This window comes from Chrysochloris asiatica, unplaced genomic scaffold (genome assembly GCF_000296735.1).
Source record: "Chrysochloris asiatica unplaced genomic scaffold, ChrAsi1.0 scaffold00054, whole genome shotgun sequence".
NCBI classification, from domain to species: Eukaryota; Metazoa; Chordata; class Mammalia; order Afrosoricida; family Chrysochloridae; genus Chrysochloris; species Chrysochloris asiatica.
Window position 1 is genome coordinate 13738893 of NW_006408572.1, and position 8217 is coordinate 13747109.

The following is an 8217-nucleotide window of genomic DNA, read 5'->3' on the forward strand; positions in this document are numbered from 1 at the left end:
GCTTTCTAGTCTCCTAAACTGTGAGAAAACACATTGCTGCTTGATAAAAACCATCCACTGGTTCTCCTCTTGTAGTAGCAAAGCCAGGTGACTTAGGTGTGCTCATGCTACTTGACAGAACAACTGGACAATGATTTCAAGCTCTTGCTTACATCCGCCTAGAACTCTTGGAAGTATATGGATATTTCTTTGGAACTGCAATTTGGACAAAGTTCTTACTGCCCTTGGCCTTCTCTCCTGATAACCAGCAGATAGGTAGAAACTCTGGACAGCATTTGGAAGACCCAGGATGGGATGGTTCCATGAGTTGTGCCAAACGAATTCTGTGATGCCCATTTCTGGTGGATTGAAGTGTTTTCCCCCAAAATATGTGTTGGGACCCTAAAATCTGTACCTGTGGATGCACTTAATCTAATGTTCATCTCCTTCCATAATGCAACCCGATGTAATTCAATGAATCAGTTGATTGTAAGTGAATGAATCAGTTGAAGTCCCTCCAATATATAGGGTGGATCCTAATGTAATCACTGTAAGAGCAGAGTGGTCACAGACACACACACACATGTGAAGAGAAGACAGACATGATGGGAGGGCCACCAAGGAATTACTGACCAGGGCTACTGACAAGAAATTGTCACCTCTGAGAACCTAATTTGGACATTTAGTCTTCAGAACTTTGAGAAAATAAATTCTGTTTTTGAAGTCACTCATTCGTCATGTTTCTGCCATAGAAGCACTAGGTAACTACGACATTATGTCTGTCACTCATCACTGCAGACCACACATCCCCAAGGCAAAGAGGAGGCATCCCCCCCCCACCCCCCTACCCCCGGCCAGCCACCTCTATAGGAGACCTTGCTTTGATCAACTCCATTTCCCTTCATGCTGTCTTCCTGCACATGAAGCTGATTGTTCTTCAGGATGGTATGTTGGTATTTTCAGATGCCACTGATTTGGTTCTGATTCATGGATACTGCATGTCCAACAGAACTAAACATTGCTAGATCCTGTACCGGCTTCACAGTCTTTGGGATGTTCAAGGCCATTGTTGTAGTCATTGTATATTTTATATCTTCCAGCACTTTATCAGACAGTATTCATGTGTGATCCACAGGGTTGCCATTAAATGAATTCCTGAAGTAGATTACTAGAGTTTCTTTCCAGTCTTTTTCAGTCTGGAAGGTCCACTGAGTCCACTATGGGTGGCCATGCTGGTCACGACAGTGCTTCCAGCATTGTAGCAACATGCCTGCTCCCTCAGTACAATGCTGACCGATGGCTGGTAGGAGGAGGCTTTGTTGTTACTGAGTACCGTCAAATCTTTTCTGACTCATAGAAGGTTTCCAAGGAGCAACTGGTGGGTTTGAAATGGTGACCTTGTGGTTCCTAGTCCAGTGCTGATCCTACAACACCACACTGCTGTTGTTAAGTGCTGTCGAGTTAGTTCTGACTCATAGCGACCCTGTATAGGGTTTCCATGGAATGGCTGGTGAGTTTGAACTGCCGATCTTGTGGTTCAAACTGACCCTGCGGTCCAGTGCTTTATCCCACAGATCACACCAGGACTTTTTAGTACCTCACTAGGAGGAGGGTATGATGGTGGTGTGCCATGGGGTTGGAATTGACTCATAGAGACACCCTATATAGGGTTTCTGAGGCTATAAAACTTTTTAGGAGCAGAAAACCCCATCTTTCTCCCATAGAACAGCTGGTAGTTTCTAACTCGTAACCACTACGCTAGCAGATCTCCTTATAGAGAGAATGGAGATCATTTCAGACCGTTACCTCCTAGCATTGGCCCTGGATTTAGCTGTCTCTGGTTACTCTCTAACACTGTGGCTCATGAAGTGAATCTACAAACATTTTCAGCATCACCTTGTCAGAAATGAAAGGTTCAGGTCTCACTCCAGACATCTAAGTCACAAGTTCTGAGACTGGGGCCCAGCCATCTGTGGGCTTATAAAGTGAATCTGAGCATGCTCAACTTTGAGGATCTTTGTTCTGTTTAAAGCTGGAGCTCCCAGTATGTCTTCTCTAATTCAACTTCATGACTGGCAGCTTTTCCAAATATGTCCTGCGCCTTTAAATATATAAAGCCTTCCTGGAGAATTGCTTTCATTGTCTCTGAGAGGTCCCTAAGGCTTGGTTTGCATGTCTGCTTTTAATTTTATTGAACCCAGTATTTTCCAAGTTGATTTGATCTCAGAATTCTTTATTCCTGGCAAATGCTCTTGATCCCATTTCATTACCCGTCAACAAATTCTTTTCTTCCCCTCTCAAAACCTCAGCACTTGAAGATTTGCATCTCAAACCTCCAACGTCTATGAATTGGTATCTCTTAGTGAACTTTTAAGGAGCTCTGGTACCGTGGTGGTTATGAATCGGGCTGCTAAGCTCACGGTCAGCAGTTCAAAACCACCAGCTGTTCCTTGGGAGAAAGATGAGGCTTTCTGTTTCTGCAAAGATTTGCAGCCTCGGAAACTCTGTACAGGGTTGCTATGAGTCAGAACTGACTCCATGGCACATAACAACAAGAACTATGGACTTGTACATTTCCTGGTGTAGCATTTCTACTGTGCCCTGGTTAAAGTCTCAGTAAAAAGTCACACTGGACTATTTCAGATTATGCGAGGTTAAAGTTAGCATTGTGGGAAAATGGTGAACTTTGGAGGCAGGGCAGTGGGTTAATGTGCTGGACTGCAAGGTCAGTTTGAATTGAAAGGTCAGCAATTCAGGCACAAAAGCCACTCTTTGGAAACCCTATACAGGGTCGCTATGGGTCGGAACTGACTCAACGACACTTAACAACAACAACAGACTTGGAGAGCACACGGTGGTTCTGTAGAATTATCCCTGGTCTGCAAACCACAAGCTGAAGCTTTCTGCTCCAACAAAGATTTAAAACCTCGAAACCCTACAGAGGGTCACTGTGAGTAGGAACTGACTTGATGGACCCCAACAACAACAGTAACAACAAAGACCTGGCTGGAAGCCAGAATCTACTACGAATTTGCTCCATGAACTTGGCAAAGTGACTCTATATACAAAGTTCTTCTGAGGCATGAATGAAGTCAAGCATGCACATTGGAACAGACATGGGAATTGGAGTCTGAGGACTGGGATGCTAGAGTTGGCTCAGCCCTCTTCTCATTTCAAATCTTTGGCCTCTATTTTCCCATCAGTAAAATGTGAAGAAAGAAATCAACTTGCCACGTAGAGTTGACTACACTTTTACGTGAATCCTGTATGTAAAAGATCTTTGTAAAGTTCTATTTGCTATGAAATGGTATTGGTGTTAAGTATTGTCAGTTCCGTTCTGACTCACAGCAACCCTGTATAGGGTTTACAAGGAGCAGCTGGTGAATTTGAACCACCGACATTGTGGTAAGCAGTCCAATGCTTGTGCTATAGCATCCCACCAAGATTATGTCAGAGGCCTTGGTGTGGCACTGTAGATTAAGCACTGGACTGCTAACCACAAGGTCAATGGTTCAATCACACACCACTGCTCCTCAGAAACACCCTACACTGTACCATTATGTGTCAGAACCGATTCCACAGGAATGAACAGCAACAGCAACAGTGATGAATATGTTTTATAAAGAAACTTTATGTGCAGAGCCTGAAACTCATTACATGACACATAGTAATAAGTGATCAATAAACTTTGGTTCCCTTTCAGACAAGCATATCCCCAAACCGTTAGACCAGTGATTAGTCCTGAGGGACTGTGTTCCAGCTGACAGTTATGAACGATTTGTAAACAGCACAGACACAGATGTATGTACCACCTTCCTCAGTATTGATTGGTTTATCAAAAATTTTATTTATAAGCAGGACCAAAATAAACCAGCCTAAATTCTATAGGATGTATCCCAAGTTCTGAATTAACGAAACCAAAATTTATGAGGTTTTGGATTTGATGCCTTGTTTCTTACTCTTATTTTGTTGGGGGCAGGAGATGGGGTCTAGTGAATGTGTTGACCAACCAGGGTTCTCGCTCTCCCAGGGAAGCCTGACCCTCTGTTCCTCATTCCTCCCCAGTCCTTCATCCCTTGATGAAGATGATTCCCCTAGGCACTCGAGTCCAATTTCTGGAACAATGATATGACTTGGGATATAGGCAGAACCTCTGTGCTCAGCTCTAATAATTGTATTCTACAAAATTACAGGTTGTGACCACAGTATTTCATGGAAAGAGAGTTCCTCCTGAAAAGCTGTGTTCTCTAGGGAATCAAGTAGTTTGCTCCAGAGTGAAGGAAGCACAGTGACAACATTCTCTCACATTCCTGAGGTACCCAGAGAGCTATTCTCAAAGTGTAGTCCCTAGACCTGCAGAGCCCCATCCTAGACCTGCAGAATCAGAAATTCTACAGATGGAGTCCAACCATCTGTTTTTTAAATTTATTTACTGTTGCTACAAGGTACAATTTATTTGATTTTAAGGAAGTATTTTAAACTTGTATCATTTATATATATCAATGGTAGAAATAAAAAAATTTAAAAAACCACGGCATTTATAAATCTTTAAAATAAGACTTCCAGGGCAAGATGGCAGAGTAGGCAGATGCAACAAGCAGATGCTTTGTAATAAGGGTGCTAATGCTGGAAGCTGGGAATTAAGAGGAAAGGATAGAGATGTGGACTGAGAGATGACTGGGAGAGGAAGCTGAGCAGTGCTGCAAGGGAGGAGAGAGATGAGCACCTGTCAATCAACACAGCAGTTTGGAGGCATAGGATGCATGCTAAATGTTGTTGGCAAGGGGATACAAGGGTGTTCCCTCACTCTCTTGGTGGCCATGGGCATGACCTGTCTTTGCCCTGGTGCACCTGGCAGCCACAAGCATGCCATCTTGCAGAGCCTCAACCATCTGTATTTTAAGAAACCTTCTGAATTGAGAGCTGCTAATCTAAAAGATTAAGGGAGGATTTGAGCGGCCGACTCCTCTCTCCAAAGGAAGAAGGGGGTTGAGGGCTGAGCTTAAAAATCTGGCACCCAAGAGGGTCCCAATAAATGTTCATTGATCTCATCTGAATATATGGAACTCAGTTTGTTTCTCTAGTTACTCTGGGGCAGAAAGAAGAGAAATCAGATCCCATTAAGTCAATTCTGACGCATGCTACCCTGTGTTGTATTAGAGAAAGACTATGCGCCACAAAGTTTTCAATGGCTGAGGTTTTTGGAAGCAGATTCTGAGGACTTTCTTCCAAGAGGTCTCTGGAAGGACTCAAACTTCTAGCGTTTTGGTGAAGAGCCAAGCATGTTAAGCATTGTACCTCCCAGGGACTTGTACTGTGAGACAGGGGTTTTCTTACCTAGTGGCACATTACAGTCACCTAGAAAAATTCCCCTGGGTGCCTGAGCCTTCACTCTGACTAACTGAAGGAGAATCCCTAGAGTTTGGCTCCCAGATGATTTCAACATGGACCCACGGTTGCGAGATACTGATTCAGAAAATTTTTTGATTCACATTTTCTGTTTATCATGAATTTTTCTTAGAAATTGATCTTACCTACTTGTGTTGTAAGGTCTGTGAGTGGAGTAACTGATGTGCATTTAACTAGGATCAGCACTAGACTGCAAACCACAAAGTCCACAGTTCAAACCCACCAGCTGTTCCTTGGAAACCCTGTAAAGGGTTGCTATGAGTCAGAACTGATTCAACGGTACTTAACAACAACATCGACCCTACAGGACTCCTGGTGTGGCGCTGTAGGATAAGCACTGGACTGTAAACCACAGGGTTGGTGGTTTAATCTCACCTGTCACTCTTTGGAAACCCTATACAGGGTTACTAGGAGTCAGAACTGACTCTATGGCACTCCCACCAACATTACCCTAAAGGTTGGTATTCTAATCCATCCAGGAGGGCCGAAGTAAAGGCTTCTGTAAAGATTACAACCAAAATAACCCAAAGGAGTAGTTGTGCTCTGCAGCCTCTGGGGTGTCCCTGAGTGGAAATTGGCTCAATACCAGTGGGTAAAAAACTCAACATCATCATTTATAGAAGAAAAAAGTTGAAAATTACAGAAAAGTTGAAGAAAAAGAGAAATAGCACTCATGTTGTAACAAATCCAAATATAAATAGTCAAAATCCTGCTATGGTTTCTTTCCATCTTTTATTTTTTGCATGCGCAGGTTTAAATTTCTTTCAGCATTGTGATGATATTTCATAGACCATGTTCTGTCCGACTTGAAAACATTATAACTGAGGCAGTTTCCCACATTGTTAAAAACTGTGTAAAGTACAGTTTTTTCTTTAACACACTCTTGTGGTAACATGAAAAGATTGGGTTTTCTCCATTTCCACACATATACGTCTCAGGACAGCATTTAGAAAGCCTTTTCTTTCTTTACAATGCCTGCATTTCAAGCCTACTGGAAAATCACATTTTGAATGTGGGCAGATGAACATTAACTCTGTTTCCATCAGGTTTTTCCTCACAGTCTTTACCTGGCCTCCCTCGTTTCCCCCACCCCAACCCCAACTGGTGGATGGATGGCTAGTTCTATGTTGTCATCTGCTATTGTGCTGACTCCTCCTCATGGGAATTAAATGTTGTCCTGTTCTGTAACAGTACCGCTGTCACTTGCAGATTTGACATTATTCCATTGTGATGCATTGGGTTTTCATTGACTGATTTTCAGGCGTAGAAGGCCAGGCATTTCTTCCTTGTTCATTTTTGTCTAGAAGCTCGGCTGAAATGTGTTCAGCATCCATAACAGCACACAGGCTGCTGCTGATGGACCTGGGGTGGCTGAGAATGAGGTAACATTTCATGGGAATCACATGGAGTCTCACACATGGCAGACGAGAATTCTACCATGGAAGCACCAATGCTTCATCCCAGTACAGTCCAGTCAGGCTCCAAATAACATCTGCTTAGGCAGTACCAGTCACCTACATGAAGGGGCTTCAAAAAGTTCATGGAAAAATGGAATTCAAAGACAATGAAATTTCTCCATGAATTTTTCGAAGCCCTCTTGTATGTTTGTGGTCCCAACCCCCATAAAGCTTTTTATGCCAAAAATTGGAGACATATACAATGGTTCAGACTCCTGGTGTGACATTGTACAACCAGCACTGGACTGCAAACCACAGGGTTAGCAGTTCAAACTCACCAGTCATTCCTCAGAAACCCTATGCAGGGTCGCTACAAGTCGGAACCGACTCGACGGCACTTAACAACAACAACATACAATAATTCATAATAATAAAGGGCACTACTTTGTAATGTGCGTCAAAGCATTACTATTATGCTTATTACTGTATTGTATGTTATTGGTGGCTCTAGACAATAAGCATTGGAAATAGAAACATAAGGTCCACAGTTCAAGCCTACCAGCCACCAGAACGATGAGACTTTCTGCTCCTGCGAAGATTTAAACCACCTCAGAAACCCTATACGGGGTTGCTATGAGTAGGAACTGGCTCTGTGGCACATGACAATAACAGCAGTGTGTTAAAGATGTTTAGTCTGTCTGGAAGTGTTTCTTCAATGTCCTTTATGCTTAGAAAGGTACACCAGATACTGTATACAAAGAAAAATATTTGATGAACTCATGTTATCTATGCAGCATACCTAACTGTTCAAACTTATGTACAAATGCAAGTTAAAGACAGGAATGGAACTCATTCATAATCCTGAGACTGCTTGTGTACAATATGGTGTTTGCACAATGTCCAAATCACAGAACGCCCTATTTCATGGAATAGATCATGAATGTTAAGCAACACATGAATATATATATATGTAGATGAGGCTTTCTGCTTCCACAGAGATTTGCAGCCTCAAAAACCATGTAGAGGGTCACTATGAGTCATATCCAACCAAGTGGCACTCAACAACATCGTTACACATATTTTTGAAGTCCCCTCGTACATCTATGCACATCTACATACATAATCTAGAGGGCTTTAAAAATAAGTATTTGCATAATACAGTACACATATAAATACATTCTAGGTGATTTTAATAGTTTGTGGGAAATTTACAGTATTTTCTCTGGTTGTCCACAAATTTTTTGAAGCCCCCTTGTGTGTGTGTGTGTGTGTGTGTGTGTGTGTGTGTGTGTGTATACATAATATCTGGAGACCTGGTGTGGCACTGTGGGCTAATGTGTCAGATTGCAAAGTTGTTTAAACTACAAGATCGGTGGTTCAAGCTCACCAGCTGCTTCTTGAAAACCCTATACAGGGTTGCTATGGGTTGGAA

General features: G+C 42.5%; 1 protein-coding gene across 1 annotated transcript in view; it reads left to right on the forward strand.

Moving 5' to 3' along the window:
• Positions 1 to 8217, forward strand: part of SHISA6 (shisa family member 6) — a 429288-nt gene that overhangs the window by 215137 nt on the left and 205934 nt on the right. The gene's annotated exons all lie outside the window — the stretch shown is intronic.